This window comes from Perissodus microlepis, chromosome 1, assembly GCF_051167445.1.
Source record: "Perissodus microlepis isolate ML-2025 ecotype Zambia chromosome 1, ASM5116744v1, whole genome shotgun sequence".
NCBI classification, from domain to species: Eukaryota; Metazoa; Chordata; class Actinopteri; order Cichliformes; family Cichlidae; genus Perissodus; species Perissodus microlepis.
In genome coordinates, this window is record NC_140461.1 from 8,229,559 (window position 1) to 8,244,603 (window position 15,045).

The following is a 15,045-nucleotide window of genomic DNA, read 5'->3' on the forward strand; positions in this document are numbered from 1 at the left end:
GTTACGATGCAGGGTACACCCTGGACAGCTCATCAGTCTATCACATAGAAACAAACAACCATTTGCACTTACATTCACGGGTAATTTCGAATCACCAGTTATCCCTAACTCTAATAACTGCATTTAACTGTGGGAGGAAACCAGAATACCCAGAGAGAAACCACTGCAAACTAGCCAGAATGTGGATTTGAACCCAGGACCTTCTTACTGTGAAGCAACTGCACTAACCACCATGCCAACAATCTAGGAAATACAGGAAAGCTATGATTTCCTGCATTTGATGCAGAATTTTTTTGTTTTTGTCCATCACAGTTTAATCCACAATAAATAGCAATAGCATGTACGTGGTGTGTGTGTGTAGTTGTCTGCCTCTTATAACTCCAGTGATTTTCCTGCAGTTTGAAATCTCGTGTGATCTTGTGAATTTCATGAGTTCAGCAACTAACCACTCTTACTAGATTGTATCATGTCGTCTCAACAAGAACAAATTAAGTTGTTGAATTTCGTACAGATCCTTCATGATTTAATTACGTTCATAGAAACATGAAATTATTGTGTTCAAATTACAAGTTAGACCTTTTTAATGTAACAACCACCCAATTTACTTTTTTCGGTATACCAAAAAAAGTAGAGGTGGCTGTTCGACTTGACTGAGATGGATGCCTTCCTCAAACCACGATCCAAAGAGTGCGAGACTGAAACCGTGCAGTGTCGCGGGATTTAATATTGCTATATTATTGACTTACTTCACTTGAACATGATATGAACAATTTAATCTAGCCTCTCTGCATATCATGTAGTTTCTACACTATATAGTTACACTTAACTTTAACCTCCTGGCATCCACATATGTGGACATCACATTTTGGGTTATTTAGACCAAAATACTCAATTTTGCTCTACAAGGGCCTGATATCCACTTACGAGGACATTATACTGCTACTGTTCTATCAAAGTTTTAAACGAACATCCTCATATGTGGCTCTTATTTTTCTTAACAACAAAAATAAGGTCTAAAAAAACATTCTGGTAAAACTTTGTTTTTACATTCATCGGGACCCAATATGCCCAAATATCAAAGAGAAATTAAAAATGCATACTGTGGAAGAGTTCGCGTCTTCGGAGGTTAAAGCATGAGGCACTTGTGTTAAATACACGCAAGATGCTTACGTAAATCCAAGAGCTGGCCAATCCCTTTTTTTCAGTGTAAAGTTTTAAACCTAATCTTAAAAATAGAGAGGATGTCTGTTTTTCGAATCCAAAATGGGAGCTGGTTCCATAAAAGAGGGCCCTGGAAGCTGAAGTGCTCTATTGACGATTGCTCTATTGGTGATTCATTTTATTTTTTGATGTCTTTTTGTTAGATGAACAAATTTGGTATTTAACTTTTTTCCAGTTACATTGTTTTAAAAGATCACTTCAATTTGCTTTTACTTACTAGTGCTTGAAGTATTTGACCCATTATACAGTACACTGGACTACATGTGAAGTCACAATCTTAGCAAAAAAAATCCAAAAGTATTTTTTCTTCATGTCAGTGGCATTCTCGCTGGGTGTGCTCTTTGTTTCTGTGCAATAGAATTAGTGGCTTGAGAATGTGAATTCTTTCCAGTGGAGTTCTGACATCAAAGCTGTCATAAAATTAGGCTTTCCTTCAAATATCATCTATTTATCTGTTACTGTGCCAACACAATTAGCTGATGTGTCATGGTTTAGATTTATTTTTGGATTATAATGCAAAAAGATCTTAAGTGTTTGACAGACGGGGTTACAGTTAGTCATCGGTCAAAATAGGTGAGATACACAGAGGGTTAGATCGCTATTTGCAGAAAAAGGATGTCCATGAAATTAATACACAAACTTTGAAGGCACAATTCTTTGTTAGATTCTACTATATTATTAATTTTATCCCTTTAAAATATAAATATATACATGAATTAATATTAAGTGCCCAAGCCTTTCCAGGACATATCTTTTACTATATGGTCCAATAGACTGTTTTAGATTATGTAACACACATCCACATGGGAAAGGGGAAAAGAGACTCTGATTAAAACAGGTCCCTTACTCTTTACTATTTTCAGTTAAAATCAGTCTTTACATAGTTGCTATGGCAAACCATACTGAAAAATAGTCAGGTAATGGTTCTACATAGGGGTTTGAATGTAAGGCTGTCTTTATGAGAACAAGCCAGCGCAAGCTGTACTTTGGCATAGCTCTGCTTTGAGCCATGTGCCAAGGTTGACATGATAATATGCTCACAATGACAAACATGCTATTGTTTAGATTAATGCTTACCATGCACAACATCTTGATTTAGCATAGTAGCATGAAGATGAAATCCGAAATGCAGGTGAGGTCGCAGGTAAAAAAAAAAAAAACCTAACCTGTATTCTTCCTAAAATCTTCTGGTTGGAAAATTAAGTTCACTTGAATTCTATGCTAATAAGCTCCCTTCACCTATGATGCAAGTAAACACTTTGCTGTTATTCTAAAAAGGAGTACACTTAGCATGTATGGTTTGCCATATGTGTCATACAATATGAGCCCTTGGTTACTCGGTCAGATTCACCCCTTACTCATCACATCTGGTTTCAAAATACCAAGCCGCTTTAACAGTGTGATTTCATTAACAACGTGATTTCATGTCTATCTTGATAATGTCCATCATTTTTAATGCCATCTGGGTCAGTACCACTACCACCACTGGGTAGTACAGACAGCCAGCACAACAGACCATCCTTTCCCAGTGAAACAATGGATGACTGTTTTCTTTGATAAACTGTTGTAAAAACACAACAGATCTCTCTTTACAAATGTAGAGATTAACTGAAATTAACTGTGAAGTGATTTTAGAAATATATGTTATATGGCAAATCATATAAAAGTAAAGTTACTGAATATTCTTGCATTTTTCCCCACTTTATCTACAATCCTGGTGCACTTGTCTCACAACCAAATACAAATATAGTTTTAGTACAATATTATATTGGTCGGTGATTTTTTAGTACCTGCACTCACTCCGTGTTGTCTTACACTCTATCCGCATGGTTATGCAATTGATCTGTGACCAAATCTGCAGGAAATTATAGCAGTGATATTTCTTTTAATACAATATAATTTTATCCTATTATCCTGTTATCTTCCTTCTCTGGCTAAACTTCGACATTTTCATGCAACAGACTTTGGCATTCAGACAAGATTTCCCCATGTTTCTCAAAATACACGGTCACTTTAAGTTACATGTCTCATTAATTACCTGCTTTACTCTCAGGTTACCCCCCCCCCCCCACACACACACACACACATATATGTGTGTATATATATATGTGTGTGTGTGTGTGTGTGTGTGTGTGTGTGTATATATATATATATATATAATTAATTATATATAATTATATATTATAAATTATAAAGGCAGCAGTGCAACTTCAGCACCATGGACAGTGCCAAAATTGCACTAGTAATAATCGCTGTATGCAGCTCAAAGCAGAGGGACATCTGATACAATACATATGAATTATTTTTCATATATTTTCTATAAGTATTGACTGACAGCTCATAAGAAGACCTGCACCGTCCTGTGTAGATGTGTATTGTGTGTGCTTGACAGTTTATGTAGAGTTTTTATCATAGTTGGACTTCAGCTTTGTCAATCTTTTAACCCAGTACACCTGAACCCATAAACCATTGACCCACCCACAGGACCTGCAATTTATGGTATTACTAAAAAAATTAATTACATATACATATAGATATTCTGCTATGACAACTTTGTGTTTGTTATAAATTGACCTCCACAATTGCAGCTTTCTGTTTCAATCCCAAAATAAATGCTGCCATCGTCAGCAACTGAGGTATGTTTCTGATCACCATTTCCATCAGTATTTTCAATAATAAATGCAATAGTAGCCTAACTGTAATCTGATGTCAATGTCACAAATTATGGGTTGCTTCTCTGATAACTGAGATGACATAGCTATTGGCTCAGACAATGCCATAGTAAATACATGATGTAAATTTACTGTTTTGATTTAAATGCCATACATACATACAAATGTGAGCCTCTCAATATTTGAAAAAACTGAGCCTGCTGGTTGGTTGGTTGGTTGGATAATTTCTAATAAATTAATAAAATAAAGTATAAAAACAAGTTCACTCAACGAGGTTGGTATCAGATATACACAAACTCATGATAGTGTGAATAAATGTCTAAAAAGGAAGCAGGTAGAAGTTTAATACTTATGAAGACCTATCCCCTAATGTAAAAATAAAAAAAAGAAAAATAAAACTTTTTACAGGTTTTACAGGTGACAAATGCAGAAAAAAAGAACATCATATACTTTGTGACATACTGATGAAGAAAGAGTACAGTACAATACAATTAGTATGGTAAGTTTGATTTCTACAGTAGATTGTATCTGACCCTGGTTATGAGATCACACACATCTGGAATCCCTCCTGCTTTTGTCTCTTTTCTTCTATTATATCTTTCTTTCCCCCTTTATTTCACCTTAGTTTACCATAAATTAGATTTATTTACTGCTATGTAAAAATGAAAACAAAAAGACAGAAAAAAATGCAAGAAGATGAAGGGCACATTACAGTGGTATGTAATTCCATGAAATACAAGGTCACCTCACCTCCCATTCATGTGAAAGCAGTGTCCTCCTGGTCACAAAAAGAAAAAGAGGGAGAAAAACGGGATTAGATTTAAAAAAAATTTAAACGCAATCAGGTAACCTTGTATTCTTTCATTCTTTCACAACCTATTTGGGCATCTTCTAGTTTCTAAGCATCTTGTTTACTCACAGGCTTGTTATGTGACTTTGTTCCTGACAAAAGGGAGTGTGAAGCATAACTTATGATTAGGTTTGTTGCCAAATGCCATGGGCAACACTGGCATTGGTATCTGGCAACAAATGTGTCGTTCATGAAACTGTGTGTTTTATGAACTACACATTGGAAAAGACAATCACACTGTGATTAAAAATCCATTCATATACAGCTGCACAAAATTAACCTTACACTATCAAGCAATCTCAGTGAGAACCAGACCATAAAATATATAGGCATGACTGTATTCCTGATAGGTGGACATGAATTTAAAACAAGAAAAATACTCAAAAATCTAAATTTTAGTTGTGTTAGAAAGACTTAACCTTGTGAAACTTCAACTCGTGTTTGGAATATAATTTTAAGTTCTTTTGTTATTTTTGAGTAGTTGGACATGTATAAGTACAAAAAGTTAAACATTATCTTTAAACAGAAAGTGTTTATTTTGTTTGCTTGTTTTTTAATTCTAGTACACTAGAGTCGTGTAATTGTCATCCACATGAAAGTGACAGTAACAGAATTAGGGTATGTGGGTCAAAAGTAGTGGTTTTATAAGTATTGCCAAAAGTATTCACTTGTCTGCCTTCAACTCTTCTGAGTGTGTTTATGGGAACTTTTGACCATTCTTCCAAAAGTGCATTCGTAAGGTCAGATACTGATGTTGACTGAGAAGGCTGGCTCACAGTCTTTGCTCTGGTGGGTTGAAGTCAGGACTCTGTGCAGTCGAGTCAAGTTCTACATAAAACTGTTTCATCCATGTCTTTACTGACCTTGCTTTGTGGAGTGGTGCGAGTCATGATGAAATGATTAGAAACCCATACTTGTCCATCGGAATGCCACACGAACGTGTGATTTGTCACTGCAGAGAACACGTCCCCACTGCTCTAGAGTCCAGTAGCGGGGTGCACACCATCCGGTGCTTTGCATTGTGCTTGGTGATGCAGCCATGGAAGTGATTAAAATTCAATGATTTGGATGTGTTAGGGAATACTTTTTGGAAATATAGTGTAGGTGTATTGGCATCTGAGTATACTGGTGCTCTTGCTCTGATATTATTTGCTTCTCTTAATGCTCGTATTCTTAATAGTCCAAAAAGAAGTAGGTGGTATTTGTCCTCTGAATGTTTTCTAGCGTCTGTTTGCACAACTTTTTCTACTTAATGATTTATTCACTTTTCTTCTGGAAACAGCTTTTAACCTATTTTGCATTTTACTGTGCAAATCCTTCTATCAATCTATCAGCCTTACTAACCTAACAAACCATTTATTCATCCATAGTGTATGCTCTAAAACATTATATCTTACTTCTGGGAAAAAACTAATCTGATGGAAAGACTAAGCTATGATTTCTGTGTCTCACATGAGCAGTGATGCGGTTTTATAGTTCCCCTGGCACCGAGCAGAACATTTAAAAGGCATGGCTCAAATGTGCTTAGCACACTTTATTACCCATCTGCAAACAGCTTAAGTGTCAAGCAGCACATCCTTGAGTTAGTAATGTTCACAGGCATACTGAAAGATGAGGGCAATTAGCCCTGAGGAGCATACATCGGTGGCACAGAAGCAAACAATGCAAAGCTTTTATTTAAACTAAGGGCTGGAACAAAACTTTGCAGTCCTACATTAAGAGCTGCACATAACACTGAGGCTTAATACCGAGAGCACCTGAACTGTGATAATGGAGCTGTAATTATATCTGCACGGTGGATGGAATTTTTATACTAGTGCAAATGGTTTCTAATTACCTACTGCCACATGGTAATTGCAGCATGATTACTGGCCTAATATTTTATCCGCAATACATGTAATTAAAGTGTTATTTGATTATAATAGTTGCAATGAAAAATAACATGATTTTAATGTATATGGCTTTGCTGAAGCAAAAGGGGAATAATTCTAATGGTATATTTTACTATCGCTATATGACTTAGAGCCACAATGACTCACTGTCATAATCATTACAGCGTGGCTATCACTTGGAAGAGAACTCCATCACTGCAAAATAAATTCTTGTCAGACTGTTCAGGTCAACATAGTGTAAGGTCAGTTCAAACAGATTTTGTTGAGGACAGGTAAGTGGTACAGATATGAAAGCAAGTTTGACGAATGCTGTGGGAAATAAACACAGACAGTTATGACAGGTTGGTTACAGTACATGTGCCATAGGTGTCCTGCTGTCAATCAGCCACTCCAGTGCTGTTGCTAAGTGATTAGGGGATGTACAACCTGCCTGCAGGCAATAAAAATACCAAAGCAGTTGCAGCTGTGGGAGTGTTTGTGCAGTTAGTTATTGTCTCTAACAAGCAGCAGATGTCTGTTTTTCCTTTGCTTAATCTGAGTTTTCAGTCCAGTTTTCTCAGAATAGCTACTTTAAAGTGTCATCGTGCAGAAGATGAGTAATGCTTTACACAATCTGACTTCAGTTCAAAGTTTGAAGGTCATAAAAATGTTGTTGAGCTTCAAGTAATAATTTGCAGGATTTGTGATGGTGAACTTTTAGGAAAGTTCGCCTGCATCCAAAAGGACAGTGCATCTCTCACTCCAAAGTTAAAGCAACCTGCTTTTAACATGAGTCTATCAGTATAATTTCCTGTTCTCCGTGCATACTTTGATGCAGTAATTTCAGTGTTTTTCAGCTGGTATTTTTAGACCTATAGTTAGATAAACTGTCTGAACTCACAAGGTTCAGTCCCAATGTCCTTCCTAATCCCCAACTACTGAACCCTCACACACTTTAATTAACATCACATGCTTGTTCAGCAAAAGAACAGGGGTGCAATGAGGGTGTGAGGGCTAGAAATGCTTTATAAGAATTGGTACAATTCTTTGTAACATCACATTACCTGGGCAGGGGGGACTTTATGTGGAAAGTAAACATAAGCTTATATTTGCATCAATGTATTACATTCAGAAATATGGAAAGTGTGCTAGAACAGCTTATATAGTTTGTGAGAAGGCCCTCAAGCTTTTACTGATTTCACAGTGAAACATACTACTTCAGACAGAAAATGTATTAGTACCAAAGCATCTGGGCATCTGAGGTTCAACGTAATATTTTAGAATATATTTTATGCGATAGATGTAGTAAAATCTCAACCACTTTCTAAATCATTTCTTGACCAACTGTGTAATTTGTAGTCAATTTTTATGTAGAATATTCATTATATGACAAACTATGAACACTTAGGACATTGAGGTGGAACAATAGGCCACCAAGACCTTAATTTGTGTTGTAAATATTTTTTGGTTATCATTGTTACCACATTAGTTGGTCTATGGACTTTAATTAAGTATATCAGGAGGTTTTTTTTTTTTCCTTCCTGCTGTTTTTTATCATAGGAGGTCATCTGATTGTTGGGAATTTCTCTCTATTTGATGCTATAAATAACACTGAATTCTATTGAATTCAACTGAATTCAACTGAATTCAACTAAATTGAACTGAATTGAATTGAATATTTCACATATTTATATAGTCAGCATGATTCACTTTTGCACAATCTCAGTCTTGCCGTGGATTGGAAGACAAAACTCAATAAACCTACTCACATGTTGCAAAACTTGCATCTCTACAACCTTTTTTCTTAAGTTTTCTTGTGCATTCCTATAACACAATGATATTTTCTGTACATCCAAGGGCATATCACATTGCAGGAAAAGGCTGATAGCTAATTTGTCATGTTCTTAGTGATGAAAAGACAAGTATAGGCTGCTTTACCTCAGGCTGAAAGCCACACCTAATTAACCGACTCCAGGGAAATGGGAAATATACCTTGATACCTACATATTCCAGAGCTATCAAATACGTGACTGTAATGCGAGTGAAAACTACCCATTTGAAAAAAAAAAAGAACTTGCAATTACAATTCTTTAAAGAGAAATTTAAAAAAATAAACCCTTTTAAAGCTGTTTTGCAGCTTGATTTAAATTCTTAGGTGCCAAAACCACAAAAACCCCAAAATCTGTCTGTACTTTCTTCAGTTTGAGTTATCATGCAACAACAATAATGTAATTGTTTCATTTTATTTTAAGAAACAAACTAAAGGCAGTAGATTCAAAGAAAGTTGAAAAAACAAACAAACTAGCAACACACATATTTAATAAACTAATGCATCAAACGATGTAGTATTTCTTGTATGACAGCATGGAGTTTACCCTAATGTTGGAGGTATTGTACTAGACTCCACATTTATCAACATACTTAAAACGCGCCAGGGGGCTAAGTACATGAGAAAATCCCCACAATTAAGCTGATGTACAAGGGCAGTGATGGTCATTTAATTCTGCTTAAATGACCCAGAGGAATCCAAGTGCAGGCCATCATCTTGTTATGACTGCTCTCATCCTCAGTCTAAACCTGTGCCACTATATGTGTGACTGACATCTCTCTTCTATTTGCCAGTTTACACAAGGGAATTTGTTTGCATGACAGATTTGTTTTGATTTAGTAAGCTGCATCATGTAGTTAAAACAGTTCATACCATTTTTATTTATTTCTACAACTTCAGACCCGGTGAATGCTTTTTAAATGCAACACTTCCTCATACTCTCTTTTATTTGGTACAAATACTGTATGAAAATCTGGTGAGACCTAAAATCTGCTGTTTTTAACGCATGAAAAATATCTGAAAAGCTGATTACCAGTTAAGTGGAAAATGATGATCATTACAAGCAATCAAGATGGGCTTGTTTGCAATTGCAGATAAGTTAAGAAGCTGTAATTACAGCACTGGGCACAGGGGCTTTTCTGAAGAGATTACATGCAATAGAAGAGTATGATTCAAATAAGGTTTAATGCTGGAACTGTCAAGAGCCAAGTTTTCTTTTTAATTTTCTCTTATGTAATATACAGAAATCTAAAAACACCAGTCCAGTTCATAATTTGAATGTCACTAAGGCAACACATTGCTGTTGCATTTCACATTGCATATGGGCTTAGTTAAAAGAACTCATACTGGCAAAATCATATGCTTTGAGCAGACACCCCCCAACCTCATTACAGTATGGTGGTGGTGGTGGTGGGGTGTTCAAACTGACAGAGGTTTTGAAGGTTCTAAAACAATATATATGGACAGTTGCTCAGGAAATAATCTAAGAGCGCCATTGCGACAAGCTAATCCTACAGGTCACAGGTCAATGTGCATGCTGCCTATTTTCAGCCTATACATATCTATGGTTAATGTTTATTTTCATTATGACTTTCCTGCAAGTTACGGTCACTCAAAGTATTTTTTAAACAAATTTTAACTGTGATAACAGTGCAAGATATTCAATGCAAAGAATAAAATACTGTCTCCCTGCAGTGTGCAATATCCTTTCTACATTATCTAAAGTTATTCCAACATTAACAGCTTTTCACCAACACTGGAGGAAGAAATGCTGTAAGGAGTGCAAACAAAACATTGCACTGGGACAAGATGTGGCCCTTATAGCAGACACATTCTGCAGTACATACTATACTCCATAAAATGCTATGCACAAAAAGCAGCTCTTATCCTAGCATAATTTGAATCATCTGGGGTTGTTATTAAACTAGAAATTTTTTAGATTCTGTTGTTGTTTAATAAACACCAGCACTGTTTTCATATTCACAGCAGGGCCCTTTCTCCTCCTATTTCACTGCTTACATAGCAGGATCAAAAGCTGTGGAGGGGAGATATCAAACCATGCCTGGATCTGTGTGGTGAGAGCAGTGTTCACCCTGGGGGCAGAGCAGACAACACCTTTACTTTCATCACTAGAACAGAGCTCCCTTGGAGCATAGAATGAACAATGCCTGTAAAAAAGCAAGTGGTCCTTCTTCGTAAGTGGTGCCACAAGAGTATTTGTGCCATGTTGCAACTGAATATTTTAATAGCTATGTTCTTTTCTTAACAAACGAAAAACAAACCAAAGTCCTTTACGAACATATAGCCCTGTAAGTTACAGCGGGCTACTTTAAAGTGTTTCCAGTCCCCTCCTGCAGTGAGTCACAATACACTGTTGCACTCCTAGTGAATTATTGATGAGCCAATTCAGATTATTCAAACAGGATTTGGTGAAGTTGAAAGAAAAAGCTATATGACACATAATGTAAAATAATAGAAGTTTAAGATTAAACTTTAGCTCGACTTTTGATGGGCCTGAACAAGCCCACCAAAGAGTTCAGTCAAGCCTACTGGGATCAATCCATGCATACATACATTCCCTCATACATATATATATACATATACATATATATATATATATATATATATATATATATGTGTGTGTGTGTGTGTGTGTGTGTGTGTGTGTGTGTGTGTGTGTGTGTGTGTCACAAGATCACAAGTCTATCACAGTGTTTATCCCTAGTGTAGCGATACAAGCATTGCTACATAAGGGTGTAAAATATCATAGTTAAAAGTATTTCTAGATTATAACAAAAAAGTGAAATTAAAAAAAAAATACTTTGTCAGATTAAATCAAACTGTTTCTATTTAACATTTAAGCCCTTGTGTGATTCTTTAATATGAAATGAACCCATTCCTGTAGACACTAACTTACTATTTACAATTCCACATATGTGCCATCTGGAATTGTCACATATATACCCCCTGTTGCAGAGATGCTTCATATTATATGCAAATGTTAAAAAAGCTCTTGAGATAATGTAAACAATGTCAAGATGTCACACAAAAATAAATACACATGGACTTTGTTGCTAAGTGACAAGTTAGGCAAAGCAGCTGAACATCCAACAGTTTGGACAAAACAAAAAGCAGCAACATGTAGGGCATTTTTGACAAAGAAAATTCTAATAGCTCCACTTTTTTATTTGAAGTTCTACATGTTTGCCATATTTCTATTAAAAATGTATGGTGTTGTGGCTGACAATTTATTCATAGTTAAATTTCGGTTGAGAACTAGCGTGAGAAATAATATGTTTTATTTAACTACTTTCATCTGAGTTCCGCAAATCGCCAACTATGGATCCAAGTCCTTAACGTTGTTTACTGAGTCCACATTTATCCCATTTTGTGTGGTGCATAAAATCATGTATCATATCCCTCTACTGCACACTCAACCAGACAGATGATCTCATTTCAAGTTAGCGGTCTTTAACTACCTAACTACCATTTGAAAGAACCCCAGGAGTAGCAGCAATCTGTACCTACATATTCAAAGTTTTCAAAACAACAAAATAAAAGCTTGACATTTGAGATTGGGGGTAAAATATGGTAAAATGTTCAATTTGGCATCAAGGAAATCAAAACTAAATAATGTTGGAAAGAAAAAATAATAACTTAAATTGCTTTGATATCTTTGTCAGTCATTACTGTAATTTTTTTTCCAGTTCCTGTCATTTACAAATGTTCCACAAACAAGCAGGTGTTACATCTTTAGAGACATCAGATAACATCAACAAACGCATATTTAATCCTAACGTGCCATATGCTAGAAAAATGCAGCTAACTTCAAGCCGCTTAACATGGAGGTCTGCTGGGATTCAGCCTTTTTTCATGGATGCATCATCCTGAGGGTGTTGTTCTCTCATAGTAAAAGTAAAAGTAGCATAAATAAATACATATACAACTAGTTGCCTGACATAATGTTATTAAAACATAATTAAACAAAGCATTTTCATAAAATCCAAGAATAATTGAGAATGTAGACGCTTGTTTGTGTGCTAATAATTAGGTCAGGTCTTCTTTGATCAGTGCAGCACAGAAAACAAGGCAATACTGTAGCTTTGACAACTCACAATCGAAAAATAAAAGCCCCCACTCACTTGTAATACACCTGACAGTGTTTTTTCTGTGTTAAGTTATGCCGTACTCACATGCTGCAAAACCTGTCAACACGAGCAAGAACAATCTCTTCTAATGAGTAAGCCTTAGGGAAGCAGTGGTATAGGCTTCTTACAGACTGGATTAGTGAATGTGGTGGTAAGGCTGTCTCCCGAGGGTGCTTACATCTACACTATCAGAGTCACAGTGACTTCGTTGTCAAGGTCAAGCAAATGAGTCAGGTGGGATGGCTCACTGCAGGCAGAGGGAGCACAACTGTCCTCCATCCGTCACGGCATGATACAGCTTGACTGTGGTGACTTAATGCCACTGAGCCATTGTGGCTCAGCGGTTAGTGCTGCCATGTCACAACGAGAAGGGCACAGGTTTCATTTAAGTTCTTTGAGGAGTGTGTTTAATCTCACCATTCTGGCACTGGTTTCAGTCAGGTGCCTTAAAAACATTTTTTTCCTTTGTTAATGAACCGTAAACAGAAATGAAAATATCATATGAGGAAATTACTACAATCAAGCCATAGTTTCCATTTATTTTTGCGCCAGAATGTCACTGGGCAAGATGCCTTGCAAGCTGTTTGCAGGGAATTGTGAATATAACAGTTAATACTTTACTGTTGCTTCCATTACAGCTATATCAGCAGTGATATCTTGGGAAAATAAGATGCTTAGTGTGTGAGAAATAGTGTGTCCCAGTAGGCAAGCTTCCATAACCACCACAATAGTCAGAGGGATAAGCCAGCACAGCTCTAATTAGTTCAACAGAGGAACTTTTAAGGGCTGCATCAGAGCCAGGAGCTGAATAAATACATATAAATCTCCAACAGAAAAAAAATCAGAGTAATATTCCTTTCATTGCGATCAGCATTAACCTAAAGCACTCGTCTGCGGTGCTCTACAGTGTGTGAGAGCCTTTTTCTTATAAGCTAGATACACCTATTGAATTTGCTGATTAAAGTCATATCAGGCAGTGCTCCTGACAGCTGTGCAAAGATACAAGTCTGAAGTCTGTGGAATCATTTTCAGAACACCACAAGTTTGCCACACACCAGAGAAGATGAATGCTACACAGCTGCATCAGAAAAATTATTTCATATCCATGCTAAAATGGTTTTCATTTAAAAATGAGGCATCTTTCTGGTGAGATGAAGCTAAGGCCCCTTGAGTGATTTACTCACTTTCTCTAGAAGCTCTCAGGCTGCCTGGAGAACTAGAGGCTCCTCCATCACTGCCTCCTTCACTCTAAAAGCCCAGCAGAAGACCCTCATAAAAGCAAGAGCCATCACTCGTACTCCTGTTTCACACTCTGCAGAGTAGATGTTTTTTCATCTTCGACCCTAACTGGTCATCTTACACTCTTAAAAATGCTGGGTTATTTTGATAACTCAACTGCTGGTGTTGAGTTATAAGCCAGTTCATAAGTTGGGTTATTGTGACCAAATATTGGTTCAAAAGTCATGACTCAGGAGTTGGGTTGGTAATGTGCCGGGTTCTTCAATTCACTCCACAGCTTGACTAATTCTGTTGGGTCATAGGTTGGGCAGCTTTGATAAAATATTGGGTCAAATTTTTACCCAATTGTTAGGGTTGAAGATAAGCCTCAGAAGAAGCCACATCACTCTTCACAAACTGCCTTTTTCAATTCTTCTCCACTACTATGAAATAAAACATGGTAAGTAAAAAGTGAATTCTAACAGTTTGAAAATCATAGGGTTGATAATGCAATTTATTGGTTTAATCTAGACCTTTACCTACTCGTTAAAGGTCTTTTAACAGATAACATCTGCCAGCTTGTGATGAAGAAAGCTATTTCTACTTAACAATGCTTGATATCATTGTTTAAATTTATTATTCGAAATGAGGCTGAGGTTGCTCTGTTTGACAAACTATTTAGAGATCACTGTATGTAGAACAAAGAAAGTATGAGACTGGGTGTTGCATTTGTGTGAAAAAGGTAAAAATTAAAAAAAAATTTAAAAAAAGGAACACAGTCTATGTAAACTATTTAATTTAATTCAATTATTTAATTTAACCTTAATGACCTCTATGTTTATAGCAACATCTAGGATGGGAAATTATAATTTGTCCCATTTAGATTATTTAAGGCTAGATTGCGCTAATACTTTGATCCCCTTTTTTCTCTCATTCACTAGACCCCACAAAGTGCATGCACATCACTCTGGGACCTCGGTAACTTTAAGGTCCACCACTCCAAAGTTTACGTGTAATCAAAGTAAAATAAAACAAAAAACAAAAACAAATTTACTGACTCCTAAATATCATTTGTATTAAGCCTTCTGGCTTAATTCAAAATCTTGGGCCCATTAAAAAAGAGGTCAAAGTAACAGAACTCTTCTCATAAGCTGGCAACAAACAATACTGCTAACTCAAACAAACTAACCTAACTAAACGAGACAAAGGGGAAACTTAAACAGTGGCTGATCAGCAA